Here is a 22,980-nt window from a genome sequence, read left to right as displayed (position 1 = left end):
AGAACGCTGGAGTGTGTTGCCATTTCCTTTGCCAGGGGAATATTCCTTCTCCCCGGGACTGAACTGTCATCTCCTGCGTCTCCTGCATTGGCAGGTAGGTTCCTTACCACTGAACCACCTGGGAAGCCTCCACATCTTGAGCTGTATATATTAAAATGAGCAAAGATATGAAACTCATGATACCTAAAATGCATGTGTACATTTATGTCTACTATTGAAAGAAAGAAATAATAGGCCAATTATACTTCAATATAGAAATATTACCCAAAACACAATTATTATTTTCATATCTATTGAATGAATGTCCTACCCCAGTCCAAGACCATAGACCCGTATATTTACAACATGGCATTAATATTACCCAGGTCATTTTGTGTTCTGCTTTGTATATTTCAGAGTTAATCAAAAATATTTGCCATATTTCCCCCAGCTTTCATAATCATCATTTAATATCTGCAAAATATCCTATCGTATTGATGGAGAATCATTTAGTTCATGATTCCCCTATGGATGGACATTTTTAACTCTTTCTATGTGTTTGTTGCCATTGTTGTCATTGGCAATAATGTTACAAGGACTAATAAAAGATGTGAATATAGAAATTCTGATTAAAATTTTTCATCAATTTTTCCCTTCCCCAAAGAGCACTTGATTACCTCAGAGCTCATTATGTCTTGATCTCTATTATCATTTTCTTTTTTCCGTCTTCATACCTGTTGGTTACCTCCCAATATTTTGTAATTCTCCCCTTCTCCCCTTGGCTGGGAAGCTACGGTGGCTCAGTGGTAAGGCCTGCCCAAGCAGGGGATGCTGGTCCAATCCCCCTAGAGGAGGAAACGGCAACCACTCCAGTATTCTTGACCCTTCCCTGGTGGCTCAGACGGTAAAGCATCTGTCTATGATGGGAGAGACCCGGGTTCGATCCTTGGGTTGGGAAGATCCCTTGGAGAAGGAACTGGCAATCCACTCTAGTACTATCGCCTGGAAAATCCCAAGGACAGAGGAGCCTCGTAAGCTACTGTCCATGGGGTCGCAAAGAGTCGGGCATGACTGAGCGACTTCACGTTCATGTTCGTTCCAGTATTCTTGACTGGGAAAATCCATGGACAGAGAGGAATCTGGCGGGCTACAGTCCATGCGGTTGTGGAGAGTCGGACACAACTGAGTGACTAAATAGCAGCAATAATACACTCCCTTTCTCTAGCTTTGACCTTAAAAACCATATGCAATCATTTGTACAATAACACAGATATGAAGTCAAACCAACCTGAATTCAAATGCTGTCTATCCCTTTGTAGCTCTGTGAACTCAGAGAAGTGACTGAATATTCCTAGCTTTCAATGCTTCCCAGGTGGCTCAGTGGTAAAGAATCCACCTATCAGTGCAGGAGGCCCAAGAGATGTGGGTTCAGTCCCTAAGTCTGGAGGATCCCCTGGAGAAGGGCATGGCAGCCCACTCCAGTATTCTTGCCTGGAAAATTCCATGGACAGATGAGCCTGGCTGGCTACAGTCCATGGGCTTGCAAAGAGTCAGACACGACTGAGTGCACACAACTTTCAATTGGGTAATGAGAACGTTGCCTTCATTATAGGTTTATTTTACAGCAAACTCCAAGAAAACTTTCGTTGTTACTCTTAACATTTTTATCATTATTTTCTTTGAAGAGCTTTAAAAGTTTGGACTCAGAGAGGATAGGATCGAATCTAAAAATTATAATAGAAAAATAACTTTTTTGGCTTATTCATCTGCTCCTTTTTTTCTCACTCCCCTTTTAAATAATGGTAGAGAGCACTGTGATTACTATTGACCAGTTTTAGGAAGTCTTTGCCTAACTCCTCATAAAAATATTTCTCTGAGATTTCTTACCATAGTATTACATAATATTCCTAAAAATAAGCTTTAAAATAAAAAGCAGCAGTTTGCCCCAAAGAATGGATATTTCACATTCTTTCACACAGAAAAAATGGTGATTCATTTAGATGGTTTTGAAGTTACTGTAAATAATATTATGATTAGTAACTTTGAGTATAAAACATTTCGTTCAAATAGCATTATTTTGTTAGGAAGAATTCCAGCATTTAAACTTACTGTGTCAGACAATATACACATTTTAAACTTGATTTGTTTTGAAATGATGTTTTTCTAAAGTATTGTACAAATTTTTTATACTTGCTAAACTGTCTCAGGTTCTGTAATACGAGCAAAAAGAAGATAGAAGGCTTTGAAGAAACAAACTCAGCTAGTCTAATATTAATGATACAAGATTCCTATTCTGGGGAATGTATCTATTTCCTTTTATATCTTGTTGTTTCAGACTATGCTTGCATATGAAATAGCGAAATAAACATTGTTTTCATGATAAAAATACTATCACTTATACAACTTACAAGGAAAGACAAAAATTAACCTAATGATATTGTTGTTCAGTTGCCAAGTCGTGTCCGACTCTTGGCAACCCCATGGGCTACAGCATGCCAGGCTTCTCTGTCCGTCATCTCCCAGAGTTTGCCCAAGTTCATGTTCATTGAATCGGTGATAAATGAAAGGGAACTTTACCTTGCGGAAAATTTTTTTTAAAAGCTCCATGAATTGGGCTAAAACACAATACAGCTTGATCAGATTGAGTATAATTTTGTGTATCTCACAAATGTCAGCCAAAGAGTTGATTGCTCAAAATGATATTCTGTGTTGAAAGGTTTTGGATCAAGAAAACGTTTGCATATAATTGCTACTATTAAGGAACGGTGGTTTTCCTTTGCTTATAGTGATGAGGTTTTTCTAGACTAGCATGTAAAGGGTGGTGGGACTGTCTAAGCCTGGTTCTCCCCACAAGTTTCTTTCTCTCTCACCCAGGCAGCCGATCGCCCCCTTTCCATCAGATGCTCACCTTTGCTAATGAGTAGTTAATGGGTTCTGGCATCGTTGAAGGAATAAGCATAAACAGGGTTGTAGGATCCTGGGGTGTCCTGGTCTTCTGTAATCATGCATGTGAGATCCTCAGATCCAGCCCTTGAACCGTTTCCCATTCCCCTTAATAGTTTCCTGGAGCATCGAGTGTTCAGAAATACAGCTCTATTTTAAAACCTCCAAGTCACCACTTTATCTGGCTCCATCCTCTCCTCTTGGAATTGATAACGTGTTGACTCAGAGTCATAATGGTAACTTCCTCATGAACAGCTGATGTTGTGAAATTAACAAAGACGAGAACTCCCCGACAGTGGCAGCCAAGAAATGAATTATAAAAATGTACTTCAGTCACAATACCAGAGAGAATCCGCTTATGAATTAGTAACAGATGGGAAAATACTATTCACTTCCAGTTTTACATAAACGTCTATAATGCTTGTTCTGATCATAAGTTTTTATTTCTTCCTGAGCTTCATTATGGTTCTAGCAAGATTCGCCATTAAAAATAATAATAATAAAAAGCTTGCAGTATGTCGATGCTATTTTTCTCTCTTCCTTCTCTCTCTGTTAAGTATAAAAAGTAAAGAATAATTCAGATGGGAGGTACACATATCATTTCATCGCATACTTTTTCTATTGCCAAGCAAAGTACTATTTGCTCTCTTCAAACATGTGGAGCTTCCCAGGTGACACAGTGGTAAAGAATCCACCTGCTAATGCAGAAGACACAAGAGACTTGAGTTCGATCCCTGGGTTGGGAAGATGCCCTGGAGAAGGAAGTGGTAACCCAGTATTCTAGCCTGGAAAATTCCATGGACAGAGGAATCTGGCAGGCTGCCGTCCATGGGGTTACAAAGAGTTGGACATGGCTTAGTGATTGAACAACAACAAATTCACCCTTTACTGAAATTGTCAGTTTGATTTCTCATCTCTTTCACTAAAATGGCCTGTATTTTTGTGTTCAAGGTGTGTGTTTATGATCAAAAGCCCATACATATCTATATTAAATGGAAAAGGAAATGACAACTCATTCCAGTGTTCTTGCCTGGAAAATTCCATGGACAGAGGATCCTGGCAAGCTACAGTCCTTGGGTTGCAAAGAACTGAGAATGCCCTTATATTAAAGGAAGGGTTCCTGAAACAGTGTCTAAGAACAATTCTAAATACAGAAATTATGTTTCTCTCCTATCTTTTCCCTTCGAACTAAGCTGCTTACTCCCCATAACCAATCTTCCTTCCTAAAGGCAACATTTTATTTGTGAAAGTGCTTTGAAAAGACAGGGGGATATCAGCATTATTTTAGAGAGTTTTTCTAAAGAACCATAACAAGTCTATTTGAATCTTTTATTTGGTATTAACTAGATATTTTATCGTAAGTGAGCAGGGAGTTTCTGGTTCACTAGTCTTTATTGCTTTCTTGAATGCATCTCAACCTTTTCCACAGTTCAAGTCCATATAATCCTCAATCCTTTTTCCCTTAAAATTTTAACTCCTTCCCTGTGTTCCCCATAATTCTTCTTGTTAATATCTCTGAGAATGCACTGTTGAGCTGTCATCTTGGATGTGAAAATGCTTTGAACTTGTGGTGAATTGTGCCTTTTAAACAGGACTGTAAGAACTTGAGCCATTCAGCTTGGTCTGCTGCTGCTGCTGCTAAGTCACCTTAGTTGCATCCGACTCTGTGTGACCCCATAGACGGCAGCCCACCAGGCTCCCTCGACCCTGGGACTCTCCAGGCAAGAACACTGGAGTGGGTTACCCCTAGCCAAAAATACTTGTTCCAAGATTTTCACCCCTTTCTTTTCTGAGTGCCTGAGGGAGCCCTGTCCTGAAGCAATGCATCTGTTTTAGGCTTATGTTTAAAAGGACATGTGACTCTGGCATAAATATTATTTTTTAAAAGTTGGTTTTGGTATGTACCATTTTTTTAAGTCTTTATTGAATTTGCTACAGTATTGCTTCGGTTTTCCATTTTTGGTTTTTTGGACTCAAGGCATGGGATCTTAGCTCTCCAACCAGGGATGGAACTCGTATCCCCTGCATTGGAAGGCGGAGTCCTAACAAGCTGAACCAGCAAGGAAGTCCCTTGATTCTTGCATAATTAAATAAATGTTCTCGGGGGTCCTTTGGGCTTCCCAGTGGCGCTAGTGGTAAAGAACAGGCCTGCCAATACAGGAGATATAAGAGATGTGGGTTTGATCCCTGAGTCAGGAAGATTCCCTGGAGGAGAAAAGGGCAACCCACCCCAGTATTCTTGCCTCCTCCTATCAAGTCTGTTTATTTGGAGAAAAAAAAATCGGGGGGCCACACCTTGTGGCTTAGAGAAGGGCATAGCAACCCACTCCAGAGTTCTTGCCTGGAGAATACTATGGACAGAGGAGCCTGGCAGGCTACCGTTCTTGAGACTGCAAAGAGTCAGACACGACTGAAGTGACTTGGCACGCACAGGGCCCCCTTCAAATTCCCGCAGAATAATGCAGCAAATATTCACGATGATTTCCTGAGCAGTCTTGTTGCCTCTTTCTCAGCCCCTTTCTTCCACCTGTTCCCGCTGGGCATCATGATTCTTCGCCAGCCTCATCTCCCATTATACATTCTCTGCTTCAACCACAAAGAGCAGTTTTGAGCCTGTCTGTGTGTGTTTGTGTATCTCGTCCTTTCTGAACAGAATGACCTTTCTCCCCATCCACACCAGGCAGACTCACCCGTCAGCGTTCAGAGGGAAACCTCACTTCACCAGAAAGCTTGACGGCTTGTAACACTTTTTCCCTGTCCTGAGATAATCTATTGAGATGTGAGTCTGTTCTCTGTTCTCGCTGCTCTGGGGAGCTCCAACAAGTGAGATAAACCTTTGTCTTCTTCCTTGCAAGATGGACACTGAGACTTTCTGTTCCAAATTCTGGCTCCCAGACTGCATGGAAGTGGAGTCACAAACAACCTTGACACCCCACCACACACACTTTCACACACACTGTCTTAAATCTTTTCTAGCAGAGCTGTGTGTGTGTGTGTGTGTGTGTGTGTGTGTGTGTGTGTTCAGTCATGTCCAACTCTTTGCAACCCCATGCACTGTAGCCTGCCAGGCTCCTCTGCCCATGGAATTTTCCAGGCTAGAATACTAGAGTAGGGTGCCATTTCCTACTCTAGGGGATCCTCAAAACCCAGGGATCAAACCCTCGTCTATTGTGTCTCCTGCACTGGCAGGCAGATCCGTTACCACTAGCGCCACCTGGGAAGCCCAAAGACCCTCTAAAGGATGTATTACTGCCCAGGTTTGTCAGGAATGAACAAAGGCAAATATGGCCTCAGAGAATTAAGGTTGGAGTTCAACGTCAATGGGTCTGATGGTAAAAAAACATTTTTCGGTTTACCAGGCCCTCTCTGTTTTTGAAGCGAGGGCTTGCAGCCTTTTGTTTGGCCATCTCGGGTCTCACGTTTGCCCATTGGGATCAACCTGTACCCATGGGGGGACAGAACCAAGGACAAGCTGAGCCCGTCTCACTTTGGTACCTCCCAAAGGAGTTGGCTAAGACCCAGTCTGGTTCTAGCCCCCAGTGAGATTCTCTGATTACCAAGGAAGGCAGTGGAGAAGTTTAGTTGGAAACTTAACTGTCAGCATGGGAGTTTCCTAAGTCCCTCTGGCCCTCTCCACCATTCTCTCATCCCTACAATGGGCGGTAAAGGCTCACTAGACATCATCGGCAGAAGACTTCCACCTCCCCAGGGGGATTCAATCTCTGGCTAACCTTGTTGAGCCTCTTCTGTCATCATTATTGGTCTATTTTATAGCCCACGCTGGAACTTAAGACTCATTGTCAGAATCATCTCGGTCAGAGGGTTCCAGAGGGGACCACTGGAGTTTTATGGAGACTTTTCCATCTGCTAAATAACCTTGAGAAAAGAGTTGAGTTATTGACTTCCTGACTCACGGCTCTACCTCTTCAGCCACGTGGGGTGAGAGTTTATATTCTCTGACATCCAGTGTCTCCTGAGAGCATAACATCATTATAGACATGAAGCATTCACTGGCTCAGTTATTTAAGAATCTGCCTACAATGGAGGAGATGTGAGTTCGATCCCTGGCTCCGGAAGATCCCCTGGAGAAGGGATTGGCTACCCACTCCAGTATTCTTGGCTGGAGAATTCCATGGACAGAGGAGTCTGGTGGGCTACAGTCCATGGGGTTGCAAAGAGTCGGACATGACTGAGTCTGACAGAAAAACTTTCTATTTTCGAGTTTGGAGTGTATGCCCCTAACTCTCCGGTTGGGCTCCTATTCCTCTCCTGTTTCAAAGGCACATGCATAGATGACCTTCACATTCGCCTCTTTTAACGTCTGAGTAATTGATGCATAATTCCAAGGTCTAGCTCCTAAATCTCTCACCATCCATTAAAACTCTCCCTGAATATTCTGTGAATCACTACAGTTTAAAGACACTATGCCTTAAAAAATATATTGATAAAAGTGTAGATTTAAAGACTTTTCCCAGTACTTTTGTTATTCTAGAGGTGACTTGGAGGGAAGATTATCAGTATAAATCTTCCTCCTAGAGATCACCCTGGAACCTGTCCTGGTAAGAATGCTTGGCTGTAAACCCACCATTTCCAGCCAGGAGTGTCAGAGTTGCTAGAGAATTGGATCTATGAGGTATGGTTGCAGACAACCAAAGGAGTCATTCACAGAAGCAGGATAAGGGGTGGGTGGCATTCAGCAAGATTGTGCTGGCATAGAACAGCCCAAGAATGGAAGCAAATTCCCAAATTATGGCCCCTCAAAATCTGACACTACCCACCATCATGTGGGATCTTCCCAGACCAGGGGCTGAACCCATGTCCCCTGCATTGACAGGTGGCTTCTTAACCACTGGACCACCAGGGAAGTCCCTGGATCCTTATATCTTTAAGGTTCCTCTTCTTCCAGGCTTCAACCCACTAATAGGGCTGGTCCTCCACCTTACTCACCATAACTGAAAATGTCCCCAAACACTGTTCTGTAGGTGGGGCCGGTCCAGGCAACATCACCCCTGGTTTCAAACCACTGCTGTAGATGATATGAAAACCTCTGCTTCTGGTCCCAGGGGTAACTGCAGAAGGGAGTATTATGTGGGCAGGGTCACCTGCTCTGTAAGAGGCCCCAAGGTGTCACCTGCCTTGTGACATCCACTTTAATCCTCACAAGATTCAGAAAGCAGGTTGAGACTCGGGCGTGAGCAGCAGCATCCCCTAGGCCACGCGGCTAAGAAACAGGGGAGCCGGAGCTTGAATACCTTGCATCTTCCATTGCTCCACTGGACTTTTCCTCCAGTTCCCGGAAAAGCCAGGATTAGAAGATGAAGTGAAACCCCAAAGAAAGAAAGGAGAGCAATTAGTGAAAGTCGGGGTTGCCCCAGAATAAAGGCTTCCTTCTTTCTTCCCAAACTCTGTTTGGTTAAGACAGCAAGTGGGGGACTTCCCTGACAGTCCAGTGGTTAAGACTTTGCCTTTCAATGCAGGGGATGTGAGTTTGATCCCTGGTCGGGGAACTAAGATCCCACATGCCTCCTGTCCCCAAAATAAATAAATAAATAAATAAAACAGCAGCAATATTGTAGCAAATTCCATAAAGACATTAAAAAAATCATCCACATCAAAAAAATTCAGGATGGAGGGGACACATGTTTGCCTATGGCCGATTCATATTGATGGATGGCAAAAAAACCATCACAATATTGTAAAATAACTATCATCCAATTAAATAAACAAATAAATGTGATTTTAAAAAAGACAGCAAGCTGGGAGAGGTCCATTCTTGGTCAAGTTTAGTTGTTAGAGCAGTAATGATAGTAGGAGTTCTGGCTTGTATTTAAAGCCATCACGAGGTCACTGGATGTGGCTGTTAAATCAAGAAAAACAGTTCTCCATGGGCTTGGAATTCATACAAGCCAGGTGTGCACTGGGTTCTCCAAGGATGGCCAAGCCACAGAGCTGAGACGGTCTCCCCCTTCTGCCCCCTCACTGCTGATTTTATGGAATCGACCATGGTAACGAATGGCCTCTCATTTGGATGGCAGTCCCAGTCCTGGTCACAGCTGAAACTCCCTGTCACTGCAGACATATGTGCACTCTGAGAGCTCTGGAGCCATTGGCCATCTGTCCAGGAGGCCACAGCCATCCCTGGCATGGAAATTAGCAGTTGGAAGAGGCAGCTTTTCCCCGGCAGACACCTGGAGCCCCGGGCTCATAGACACAGCCCCACCAGCTACACAGCGGTGCTGGGAAGCCCCCAGATCAACAGCAGGTGGCAGGAGGGGGCGATGCAAAACGAACAGGAGCTCTCAGCCATCACCCCAGGAAGAGGCGGGAGAAATGATTTCTGTGAGCGTGAACACAGCAAAGGGGAGAGGGCAGGTTTGATGGACGTGGTCAAATCTGGGTTTGACTCTCTGTTCCAGCCCCTATGAGATGCATGACCTTGAACAAGTCACTTCTCCCACGGACTCAGTTTCTGCATCTGGAAAATCACAACAGACTCCTTCTTTCTTCAGAAGGGGAGAAATGGTGAGAAAATTGGCTTTGCCGGTTAGTGAGCGGTTTGCTGGGGCGAGGACTGTCAGTTTTGGCCTGCACTACACAGACTTTATTATTTACGGGGGGCAAAGGGGGCAGAACCAGATGGTGTGGTCCAAGCTCCTTCAGGGAAAGATGACAAAGCGTAAATCAGGAGACTCAGAGGTACTCATAGAGACACATGTGATTGTCACACGATGAGCTTCAACTTTTAACTGAAAATGTAACACATTATCAGGGACAATTGTACACAGGATGCCAGAATGCCTAATCATAAATGCATCTTCCTCAATTCTCAGGTGGCTCAGATGATAAAGAATATGCCTGCAATGCAGGAGACCCGGGTTTGACCCCTGGGTCAGGAAGATCCCCTGGAGAAGGGAATGGCAACCGACTCGTATTCTTGCCTAGGAGAATTCCATGGACAGAGGAGCCTGGAGGGCTACAGTCCATGCGGTTGTGAAGAAGTCGGATATGACTTAACGAATAAACCACCACACCCCTCATCAGACAACTGGGTCTCCCTCTCATAGGAAATCACTGTGGCTAATTTCCTGTGTTACTTCAAGCAACAATTATTGTGTGGACAGGAAGAGAATTCTACAAAAGCGACTTTGACTTTGCTTTTTCTCATAGAGTAGATCTTGCTCTTGTATCAGAGCATCCGTATCTGTCGCTTCCTTTGCCCAACCAGACAATACCACCCCCCTGCATTTGGATCTACTGGCATTTCTTTCCATCCCATCCTCCGCTTCCCTGATGACAGATGTTTTGCTCTCATAAATGATGATGCAAAATGCACTTCAAAAATCTTTTTTGTGTGTGTGTGTGTGCACATGTAGGTAAATTATTGGGCTTCCCTGGTGGCGCAGATGGTAAAGAATCTGCCTGCAATGCAGGAGACCAGGGTTCTATCCCTGGGTCAGGAAGATCCCCTGGAGGAGGGCATGGCAACCGACTCCAGTATTCTTGCCTGGAGAATCCCCAAGGACAGAGGAACTCGGTGGGTTTCAATCCATGGGATCATGAAGAGCTGGACACAACTGACCCATTTTCACACACGTGTGTGCTAAGTCACTTCAATTGTGTGACTTTTTGTGACGCTGTGGACTGTAGCCCACCAGGCTCCTCTGTCTATGCGGGCTTCTCCCGGCAAGAATACTGGAGTGGATTTCCATGCCCTCCTCCAGGGGGTCTTCCCGACCAGGGATCAGACCCGAGTCTTTTATGTCTCCTGCATTGGCAAGTGGGTTCTTTACCACTAGCGCCACCTGGGAAGCCCTTCACATACACACACAGATTAATTATTAGATACAGGGTTTGTATCTAATGGGGAGCAGACACTTCTTCCCAGTTGGCAAACCAGCTGGCTCTTCCACCAATAATGCACATGGGTTATCTGTTTTCATACCCCGAAGCACCCAAATGATGCTCTGACACCCCCATTTTCCTCTTGGAGCATGTATGCATGTTTTAATTTATTTACTTTTTGGAGAGGGGTGATGTCAAGGGAAATGAACCATGCAACCCAGTTTACAAAAGAGATGCTCTGAATTGCAGCAAATACAGGACAACAGAGACGCTGCTCCCCTTCTGGAATATGCCCCTGCATCCATGTCTGCCAGAAGCCTTTGAAGGCAGCTGCCTCACGCAGGAGGCTTCCTGCATTTTCACTTTTGTGAATGATTGGCAGGGCAAGCCAGAGGGGCTGTCTCTGCCAGCTCTTCTCTCTTCCTGGAGGGAGGAGGACTGGAAGGGAGCAGGCAGAGTGGGGAGCAGGGGCTGCTTTACCTCCTGGACCTAAAGAACCCACACCCTGTGGCTGCCACAGCGATAAGACAGAGGTCCATCCCCCACTGCAGACACAGACCCTCCCTGAAAGCCCACTTGAGCTGAGAGGTGAAGTTGTTCACCACGGATGCACGAATGAAAACGAGATAAATAGTGAAGTTTCTGAAGGTAATTTATCCACCCCTTGCTACCTGCCTTTCCAATACGGAGACCATTCTGTGTTTGCCACAAGCAGGAAAGAAAGGGGAGATAGGTAGCAATCCCTCCGAGGCTGCCCCGGGTCAACTTTATCAAAATGATAAAATGTTTTGGGTCTTGGCAGCCCCCTGGGCTGGCTCCGGGCTGGGCTTCCCAAGGCATTAAGGGGTGAAGGAGGTGAACGCACGGCTCTTCCTGGCGCATCCCAGTGGCATTGCCTGTGTCGCCGCTGATAGCAGTTTTATCAAGATAAATCTAGTGCTCCTCGGGAAGGATATTAATAAATTATCTAGTAATGAAAAATGTGAGAGGAACCATACTCTTACATCAGGCTTGTGATGATTACTTTGATAGATGCACTGGCAAGATTTCCTCGACAAGGCAGAAATGAGAAACACGACACATAAACCTTTAAGGGTGACCTCAGAGGGAAAACAGGAGTTGCTGAATGATACAGAAGCGGAATAGGAAAAACCAGAGCTGCGAGGCGCTGCTTGTCGACTGCCAGACGGATGAGCTCCGCTGATCAACTGATCATTGAGCTTAGAGTCAGATGCAGAAAGGGAAGGAGGAGAGAGAAGCGGAGGGGAGAGGGCAGACAGGGAAGCATGGGATCTGGGATCGAGCTTAGCATAGGTGCGCAGATGGAATCTTAGCTTTCTCACAAGACGCCAGAACATCCTCAGCCTCCTTATCTGTGAACGAAGAGATGTCGGTGGCACTGAAATCATAGCGCTGGTGGGGATTGCATGCAATAATCGTTGGAAAGTTCTTGCAGCCAGGAAGTACTCAGTAATGGCAGCATAGACTCTAAGAGAGGTCAGGTCCTCTTGAGAGATGATAAATGTGGTCATGATCACTGGGAAAGAAGCAGGTACTGAGATGAGGCTGTTAAAGAGAGGAACCTCGGTGCTTTTTTCTTGTCAACAGTGCTTGACACGTTTCTGGTGCTCTGTTAGATTCTAAGGATACTAGTTGAAATGGGGCAAGGCTTCCCACCCCACCCCCCACCACCATGCATGTGTGCATGCTAAGTTGCTTCAGTTGTGTCCGACTCCTTGTGACCCCATGGAATGTACCCTGCCAAGCTCCTCTGTCCAAGGAATTCTCCACTGGAGTGGGTTGCCATGTCCTCCTCCAAAGGATCTTCCCAACCCAGGGATTGAACCCACATCTCACATCTCTTCTATCGCCTGCACTGGCAGGCGGGTTCTTTACACCACTGGGGAAGCCCCACGTGCAACAAAAAGTCTAGGGTAGGAGATGACTTTGTACAGTAATCAAAGTAAAGTGTGACAAAAGGCTCTGAGAAAGGTGAGCACAGAGGAATAAAACAGGCTGGCCTTCTGTATCAGACTGAGGGATGGCGTGCTTGAGGAGGTCCTCTTGGAATGGAATTTTGAAGGATAAAGAGGCATCCATGAGGTGATGGCAGGGAAATATTAAAAGTGCTTCTTTTTGGAAAGAAAAAAAAAAGTCTTGAGAATTGCATATGATTCAGCATGATTGGAAAGTAAGATGGAAACTAAAGAAAAGCAAAAGAAGAAGCTGGAGACATCAGCTTGAGCCAGATTAGTCCAAGTTACTTTTTTAAACATGCGTGGGGTACCATCATGATGCAGTGAGGAATCACTGGCTTTTTAGCATCTGTTTCTCCCCTATTTTAGCAACTGCTTCTTGATTCACTGTTGGAGACTTGTCTCTCCAGCATTTCCATTGATGTCTGAGCTGCAGAGCTGCTCACAGGTGGCTGGGGGCAGGCTGGGAGGACTCACAGTCACCTGAGGCATGCCCACCCGCTACTACTACCTGAGCGTCCCACGGCTCCATGGTGTGGCTCACTGGAGGCTGGAGGACGTAAATGGCTTCAGAAACTTGAAAACAGGCAGGTGGGCAGTGGAGGAGAGAGTGCTCCCTATGGGTCCACAGAAGCTGGAGCCTTGCTCGTGAAGCAAAGAGAGAGCCAGATAATCTTGCTGGGACTTGGATCCCAAGCTCTGCTGAAGGGAGTATCTTCATCTCACCAGTAAAACATTTACAACCACAGTGACCTGATGGTACAGCTCAACCCTGACCCCGCAACACGGGGATGAGATGAAAGAGGATAAACACCCCCCTCCCCGATCTTCTGGGTGAGAGGAAGGGGCAAACCTTCATCCAGGGTTACACAGGATTTTATCCACATCTACTCGTCTTTTATATACCATATCTTTTAGACATAATTACAAGATATTTTTAAAAAGGACAGTGTGACCCAGAAACTAGGGGGAGGGAGGAAATGGTCAGAGAACTCACAGATGACCCAAATGTGAGAATTAGCATAAAAGTAGTTTATTCTCCACCTGCTGAAGCGTCTAGTGAAAAAAGTGGACAATGCATAGGAAATAATAATCATTTCAACAGAGAGGGAAACCATGACCAGAGAAACAAATAGAGATGTCAGAACTAAAACATATGTTTGAGGAAGAAGACAGCAAGTGGGCTTATTTGTAGGCTAGTCATAGTGAAAATACATCATAGAAAAATTAAATTCAATAAACATTATCTATCAGTTCAGTTCAGTTCAGTGATTCAGTCGTGTCCGACTCTTTGTGACCCCATGAATTGCAGCACGCCAGGCCTCCTTGGCCATCACCAACTCCCGGAGTTCACTCAGACTCACGTCCATCAAGTCAGTAATGCCATCCAGCCATCTCATCCTCTGTCATCCCCTTCTCCTCCTGCCCCCAATCCCTCCCAGCATCAGAGTCTTTTCCAATGAGTCAACTCTTCTCATGAGGTGGCCAAAGTACTGGAGTTTCAGCTTTAGCATCATTCCTTCCAAAGAACACCCAGGGCTGATCTCCTTCAGAATGGACTGGTTGGATCTCCTTGCAGTCCAAGGGACTCTCAAGAGTCCTCTCCAACACCACAGTTCAAAAGCATCAATTCTTCGGTGCTCAGCTTTCTTCACAGTCCAACTCTCACATCCATACATGACCACTGGAAAAACTGTAGCCTTGACTAGATGGACCTTAGTCAGCAAAGTAATGTCTCCACTTTTGAATATGCTATCTAGGTTGGTCATAACTTTTCTTCCAAGGAGTAAGCGTCTTTCAATTTCATGGCTGCAGTCACCATCTGCAGGGATTTTGGAGCCCCCAAAAATAAAGTCTGACACTGTTTCCACTGTTTCCCCAACTATTTCCCATGAAGTGATGGGACCAGATGCCATGATCTTCATTTTCTGAATGTTGAACTTTAAACCAACTTTTTCACTCTCCTCTTTCACTTTCATCAAGAGGCTTTTTAGTTCCTCTTCACTTTCTGCCACAAGGGTGGTGTCATCTGCATATCTGAGGTTATTGATATTTCTCCTGGCAATCTTGATTCCAGCTTGTGCTTCTTCCAGCCCAGAGTTTCTCATGATATACTCTGCATAGAAGTTAAATAAGCAGGATGACAATATATAGCCTTGACGTACTCCTTTTCCTATTTGGAGCCAGTCTGTTGTTCCATGTCCAGTTCTAACTGTTGCTTCCTGACCTGCATATAGGTTTCTCAAGAGGCAGGCCAGGTGGTCTGGTATTCCCATCTCTTTCAGAATTTTCCACAGTATATTGTGATCCACACAGTCAAAGCCTTTGGCATAGTCAAGAAAGCAGAAATAGATGTTTTTCTTGAACTCTCTTGCTTTTTCGATGATCTAGCTGATGTTGGCAATTTGATCTCTGGTTCCTCTGCCTTTTCTAAAACCAACTTGAAGATCTGGAAGTTCACAGTTCACATATTGTTGAAGCCTGGCTTGGAGAATTTTGAGCATCACTTTACTAGCGTGTGAGATGAGTGCAATTGTGCAGTAGTTTGAGCATTCTTTGGCATTGCCTTTCTTTGGGATTGGAATGAAAACTGACCTTTTCCAGTCCTGCGGCCACTGCTGAGTTTTCCAAATTTGCTGCCATATTGAGTGCAGCACTTTCACAGCATCATCTTTCAGGATCTGAAATAGCTCAACTAGAATTCCATCACCTCCACTACACTATATAGTCAATTATCTATACTGACTCATTAAAAAAAAAAACCAGCAGCAGAGATCTCTGGGACACTGTAAAACAGTATAACATACGTGTAATTGGAGTCAGGGGTCAAGGACAGGGTCTGCTTTACTCTCCACTGTATCTTCACACCCTGACACAGATCCTTACACAGCAAAGGCCTGGGGGGAAGTTGTCACCTTTTTCCTTCCTTTGCTATCTTAGGACACTTACCTATGTTGACTGAAAGAAAAACTCCAGTGCCCAAAAGTGCATAGAAAGAGCTTTGTTTCTGCAATATCTCATCTGCCTGTCTCTACTCCTCTTCCATAAGAGGAAAGGATTCTGGAATTAGAGAGTTCAAATCTTGTTTGAGTTCCAAACAAGTTCAAATCTTGTTTCTGTACATCCTGATCTGAGGGTGTATGCATGCCCCACTCATTGTGACCCCATGGACTGTAGCCCACCAGGCTCCTCTGTCCATGGGGTTCTCCAAACAAGAATACTGCAGCAGGTTGCCGTTTCCTTCTTCAGGGGATCAAACCCGCATTTCTTGCATCTCCTGCATTGGCAGGTTAATTCTTTACCACTGCACCACCTGCAGCCATGCACAAACTGGTTAACATATCTGAGATCACTTGCTCATTGTAGAAACTTGAAATGGCAAAAACTGCCTTGCAGATGCTGGAGTGGATAATCAGGTAAGTCAGATCACAGGGAAGGACGGACTCAGTGCCCCTCCTTCCTTGCTCTCCCATCTCACTGAGCTCTCTTTCCTCCCTCCTTTCTTGGTCCCCATCCAGCTTTTCTCAACCACCTCCTCTGCCTACAAGCCCCTTCCCATCCCCTTGCTGCTCCCCGAGTCTGTGCGGTATGAACACACCCTTTATGACAGCATCCATTGAGGTCAAGGTTAGGTGACACTAGGGTGAGGGGGGAGTAGGAGGAATGGGTGGATCCTCTGCTCCATTTCATGCCAGGTCCCCACTTCCTGCTTAGAAGCACAATATCAAACCCAGTGGCCCCACTGGAACCCATCTAGATTCGGAGTCCTAGGGTGGAGGCCAAAGTGCTGAGGTCCAAGGGGCCCTGGGGTTGAGACACAGTACACACACAATTTCACCCAGATCCCGTCACACATGATGCATGAGAACACTCAGAGGGCATCAACTTCAGAATCCCCCAGACCCCTGTTCCTTGCATATGTTCTCTTAATCTGATTGTTGACCTCATTGCACGGTGTCAGGAAATACCAAATCTGTATTAGTTCTTCAGGGAAACAAAACCAAATGGAGCTAATGAGAGAGAGTTTATTTTAAGGAGTTGACTCACCATGATGGGGCCGGGGGGGTAGGGGGGCGGTGGTTGGTGATTCCCAGGTGGCACTAGCAGTAAAGATCCTGACTGCCAATTCAGGAGACATAACAGACAGGGGTTCAATCCTGGGCTGGGAAGATCCCCTGGAGGAGAGCATGGCAACCCACTCCAGTATTCTTGCCTGGAAAGTCCCATGGACAGAGGAGCCTAGGGAGCAACAGGTCACAAAGCCTGCGGTAACAAAGAGTCAGACACGACTGAAGTGACTTAGCATGCATGCACCATGATGGGAACCAGTTGGAAATCTACAGGCAAGGTTGGGGATTCACTTGAGAGCTGGAGTCTGAAAGCTGGAACTCAGGCAGTGTTTCTATGTTGAGGTCTGGAAGCAGACCTTTCTCTTCTAGACCCCTCCGTCTTTGCTCTTAAGACCTTTCACAAATTTAGTACCCAGACACATCTCCTGAACCCACCCTTCACCTCCAAGTAAGGTCAATAGCAAAATCATACTCCCCGCTCACGAAATACAACTGTCCTGCAGAAAACCGAAAACGCACTAACCCTTTCTTCAAAAGAGGATGCAAAGCCCTTAATGTTCACTCTTCTCCTTGACATGCTGAAACTTTAATGCTCTCATAAAAAATTAACAACTCCCAGACACTGTGCTATAAAGTTAATATGTCTTTATGTTTTATGACAAGGGATTCAGAGAGGAAGGAAAACAAATATTTGCTTAAAATATATACAAATAAAAACATATGCATAAAAATGTGAGAAAAGTACTCAAAACACAATGTATTACAACTTTTGTCTTTTTTGTTTGTTTGAAAACAAGTTCCAGAAAGGACTTCTGTCTTCCCAGGCACTGTTGCCACTCCAGTATTCTTGCCTGGGAAATCCCATGGACAGAGGATCCTGGAGGCTACAGTCCATTGGGTTGCAAAGAGGCAGCCACAACGGAGCGACTGGACAGCAGCAGCAGACACAGGTGCTGCCAGAGCTCTGCTTTGGGACCTCAGTCTCCTTAGGACTTGCCAGGGTTTTGGCTTCAGGATCACAAAGGAATCTGTCCACGCTGATAAAAGCCTGATTTTTCAGGACCTGCTTGGGGAGGTGCCACCTGGAGGAAAAGGTCATCCCCCAAACCGAAGACAGAGTAACTTCTGACACAATCTCAGTGCCTCTGAAGTACACATGGATGCCTCCAAAGGTGATTAGAATCACATTTTCATGTGAACTGAATCTGGTTCTTCAAAAGTGAAAGTTGCTCAGCCACGTACAACTCTTTGCGACCCCATGGACTATACAGTCCACGGAATTCTCCAGGCCAGAATACTGGAATGGGTAGCCTTTCCCTTCTCCAGGGGATCTTCCAACCCAGGGGTCAAACCCAGGTCTCCCACATTGCAGGTGGATTCTTTACCAGCTGAGCCACAAGGGACAGGCCATATCTAAATACTGAAGATGCTACAAGCCATCCTCAGTGTGTGGCTTGTCTTGGATCTGGGGCTCCATTTCAGTTTGAATTAACTGAGTGGATTCAGCATGCCTGCCAGCTGGGAGCATGGCCTCCACTGAAGTGAACTCAACTGAATTTGAACTGGGGCTTGCGCTTCCCAGCACTGAACTGGGGTTTGCACCTCCCAAGTGGCCAACAGGGGTCGCCAAGCCAACCTCTGATTTTTGCAGTTCCTGCAATGTTCAGCTGGAGGACTTAATTCTGCACTTGAACTTGGCTCCTCATGCAGTGGTCAGGAACTTGACCTCCTCAGGATCTGCCAGGGCTTCGGCTTCCGGACAATGCCCGGACATGTCAACATTGACAGGTCAGTTTCCTCAGGATAGACTGGAGCTTCAGCTTCTGGACAAAGGTGGGCAGCATCCATGCAGGCAGGAGCTCAGTATCTTCAGGACCTAGCGGGAGGCATCTACGCAGGAGTGAAAGGTAAGGAAAAAGAGCAGTTTCCTGTGTGCAGGTTATTGCAGAGTAGGTCCATTTTCAGAGAAGCCAGCAGAGGAAAGGCCTGGTGTGGACCACTGTGGGTTTTAGTTAGTTGTGTCTGTGGTATAGGCAGTGTCCAATGCCATCCTTTGGTTTCCCTGGCACCGTTTATTAAAGGGGGACTGTCCTTCCCAGCAGCGTGTGTCCTTGACAGCTTGGCCGTGAGTTAACTGACCACACACCTGCGGGTTTGTTGCTCTTTTCTCTGTTCCTGTGGTCCACGTGCTGATTTTTGTGCCAATACCACACCTTTTTGATTGCTGTAGCTTTGTGGTGTAGTTTGAAATCAGGGATCCAGACGCCTCCAGCTATGTTCTTCTTTCTTGTGATCCCTTGGCTACTCTGGGTGCTTTGTTGTTCGCTACGAATGATGGGATAGATTTTTCTGTCTCTGCGAAAAATGCTATTGAAGTTTCATAGGGATTGAACTGAATGTGTACACTGCTTTGTTCAGACGAACATTTAAATGCAGTCCTCCCAGTGCATGGCCATGGAATATTTTCCTACTGATTCGTGACCTCACTTTCTTTGTTCAGCGACTTACAGTCTTCTGTGTGCCCTTCGTTTTCACGTCTTTGGTGAGATTTGCACTTGGGTGTTTTGTTCTTTTTGATGCCCTCGTGGGTGGGATTGCTCTCTTAATTTTTCCTTCTGGTGCTTCATTGTCAGTGTAGTGAACTGTGATTTTTATGTGTTGTTTTCATATTATGCAGCTTTACTAAATTCCTTTGTTATAACAGTTTATTTTGACGGTTTGATTGGTGAAAAGTTGGAACTCAAAAATCCCACTCTTTCTATCATAACTCAAGTCATGTGCAACACCCAAGGTATACTGGCTCCTAATATAATCTTCCCATGGTGGCTGTTAGTAATGTGTGGTTGGCTGTGTGCTTAGTTGTGTCCAATTCTTTGCTACCCTATGGACGGTAGCTCACCAGGCTCGTCTGTCCATGGGGATTCTCCAGGCCAACTATTGAAGTGGGTTGCCATACCCTCCTCCATAGGATCTTCCTGACCCAGGGATTGAACCTGCATCTCTTTGTGTGGTCATCACTTCCTAATTGTTCATTTGGCAATGTTCTTAGCAGCTTGAAGTCAACCATAATGGGAATGTTTAGACTACAGAAATTGGCAAATATTACCAATAAGGCCTTTTGATGGATGTGTGTGTGACTCATCTGTTCAACATTACCTGTACATCACTGAATATGAGCTCTGTGATAATTGTTTGTTTTGTTTTGTTTTTCATCCTAGCACCTGAATCAGTGCCTTGCACATAGCAAGTGTTTCATAAATGTTGACTTAATTAATTTAGCTAAGCTCAATATTCCTCACTGTTCAGCTGGGAAAGCTGAGGCTCAAGGAAGTTGTCCCTTGCTCAAGGTTGCCACGCTTATAACCAACTGATCCCAGATTTAAACCCAATTCACTCTGACTTTAGACCTAAGTTCTCTATTACCACAGGGGAAAGGAAACCAGAAGTACAGACACCCTCAGACATTTTGACCATCCCTCCTATAGATGCTAAGTGGGTGTTACCACAAGGAAAACCCAGGATGGCCAGAGGGATTGAGGGTACTAAAGAGGTGAGCTTTCTTCATCACCACTGTTGACACATTTTCTTCTCTGCCATGGGTTTGACAAAATAAATTCTCTCTCAGCCCACAACTACTTAATTAGGCTGTACTCACGTATCTCCAGACTTCAAAAAAAGACAGTGGAAGCAGCTTACAGCCACTGGCAGCCAACAAGAAGAAGCAGAGTAGCCCCTGGCAATATTTTTCTCCTTGCTCAGTAACTTGAGTCTGGCCCTAAATCTCTATTATTCTTCCAGGAGGATGGTCCTGATTAAAGGATTCCTTCTGCAGCTGAGGCTCAGCGATAAGGGCTTTCTGTTTAGACCCTCCTACTCTACAAAAAGAACATAAATCATCATTTTGCATCAGCTTAGTTTCCATATTTTATTTTTACTGGAAGTTGAAGGGAGGGAGCACCATAGAGTTGGAAAACCTGGGTCTGATTTTGTATATAATATGGCTGGTGAGCTTTTTATAAGAAGGGTCAATTTTATAGCATTATTAATTAATTTCTTTCTTTTTGAAACACATCGACCAATTGGCAGGGAAAGGACTGGGTATTTATGAAGCCCTGATATGTGCCAGACATAGTGCTATGTGGCCTAGATATTATCTCTTAGTTACAGAAAAGTTTGTAAAAGTTGATGTCATTAACCCTATTTTATAGTGAAGAAACTGTACACTGGAGGAGTTGAACATCTTGTTAAAGGCCCAATGGCTCATGAGTGATAAGACTTGTGAAGCAACCTGGGCATTCAGGATTTCATCTAACTGCTGTCTCTCTTAGAGAAAATACTCAGGGGACTTGCCTGATGATCCAGTGGTTAAGAATCCTCCTTGCAGTGCCAGGGAAGTGGGCTCAATCCCTGGTAAGGGAACTAGGATCCTACATGCTTCAGAGCTTCTGAGCTCACATGTCCCAACTGCTGAGCCCAGGTACCCCAACTAGAGAGTACGTGCATGCATGCCTGCCCCATCGATTCGGTCGTATCCAACTCTTTTCGACACTATGGACTGTAGCCCATCAGGCTCCTCTGTCCATGGGATTCTCCAGGCAAGGACACTGGAGTGGGTTGCCATGCCCTCCTCCAGGGGATCTTTCTGGCCCAGGAACTGAACCCATGTCTCCTGCCTCTCCTGAATTGCAGGTGGATTCTTTATCCACTGGGCCATCTGGGAAGCCCAGAGAGTCCAAATGCCAAAGCAAAAAAAAAAAAAAACAAATCTCGCTTGACTTGTCTGAGACCCAACACAATAATTACATTTTAAAATATTTTTTAAAATGCTCTGTAGCAATTCAGTCTGAGCCCAGGTTTTCCCTAAGCAGAATCCACAGGATGAGTCTAGGACAAATTGAGAAAGCAGCCTTAACATACCTACACTGTCATGTGTAAAATAGATACCTAAGGGGGAGCTGCTATATAACACAGGAAACACAGCCTGGTGCTCTGTGATGACCTAGAGGGGTGGGATGGGTGGAGAAGGGCGCTCAAGAGGGAGGGGATATATATAGATATATACATGTAATTGTGACTGATCCACCTTGATGTACAGCAGAGAACACCACAGTATCATAAAGCAATCATCCTCCAATAAAAATAAACAAAATTGCAAGAAAGAAGCCTTAGATACTGGTATGGCTGGTATACTGGTATATACTGGTTCTCAGCTGGAGGAGGGGGTGATTTTGCCACCACTCTGCTCACCAGGGGATACATAGCCATGTCTAGAGACACCTTGAGTTGTCATATCTGAGAGAAGAAGTGCTTTTGACATCAAGTGGGTAGAGACCAGGGAGGCTGCTCAACAGCCTGCAATGCCAAGGGGCAGCTCCCAGCACAAAGAATTAGCCAGCCCCAAACATCAGTAGTCTCCCGGTTCATAAGCCCTAGTCTATCATGAACACACGGTTTTCTCTTCCCAGACATCATCTCCCTGGAGAAGAAAGCACTGAGCCAGAGGACTCAGTCCTCAAGAACAGGATTTCAAGCACAAACTGGGGAGATAGGATAGTTGAGGAGCTCAGAATCTTATTCGGGCCCACTGGCAAACCTTTAAAACTGGTTTCCACATCTGTTCTCTGCACCCTGCCACTCCATCTTCTTTCTCCAGTGATTAATTTCAAATTCTTACAAATCTGAGCATTTCATCAAAAATAGCATATATCGTGTTCCCTATCAACTCACTGACATTGCAGTTGCCTGGATTGGGGTTTCTTTTCGTTTTTTTTTTTTCAAACTGTGACTATTACTTTATTTATTTATTTATTTATTTTACTTTACAATACTGTATTGGTTTTGCCATACATCAACATGAATCTGCCACGGGTGTACACGTGTTCCCAATCCTGAACCCCCCTCCCTCCTCCCTCCCCGTACCATCTCTCTGGGTCATCCCAGTGCACCAGCCCCAAGCATCCTGTATCCTGCATCGAACCTAGACTGGCGATTCATTTCTTATATGATATTATACATGTTTCAATGCCATTCTCCCAAATCATCCCACCCTCTCCCTCTCCCACAGAGTCCAAAAGACTGTTCTGTACATCTGTGTCTCTTTTGCTGTCTTGCATACAGGGTTATCATTACCATCTTTCTAAATTCCATATATATGTGTTAGTATACTGTAT

Source organism: Budorcas taxicolor, chromosome 2 (genome assembly GCF_023091745.1).
Source record: "Budorcas taxicolor isolate Tak-1 chromosome 2, Takin1.1, whole genome shotgun sequence".
In the NCBI taxonomy this organism is placed as follows: Eukaryota; Metazoa; Chordata; class Mammalia; order Artiodactyla; family Bovidae; genus Budorcas; species Budorcas taxicolor.
Note: the sequence above shows the minus strand (reverse complement) of the source record.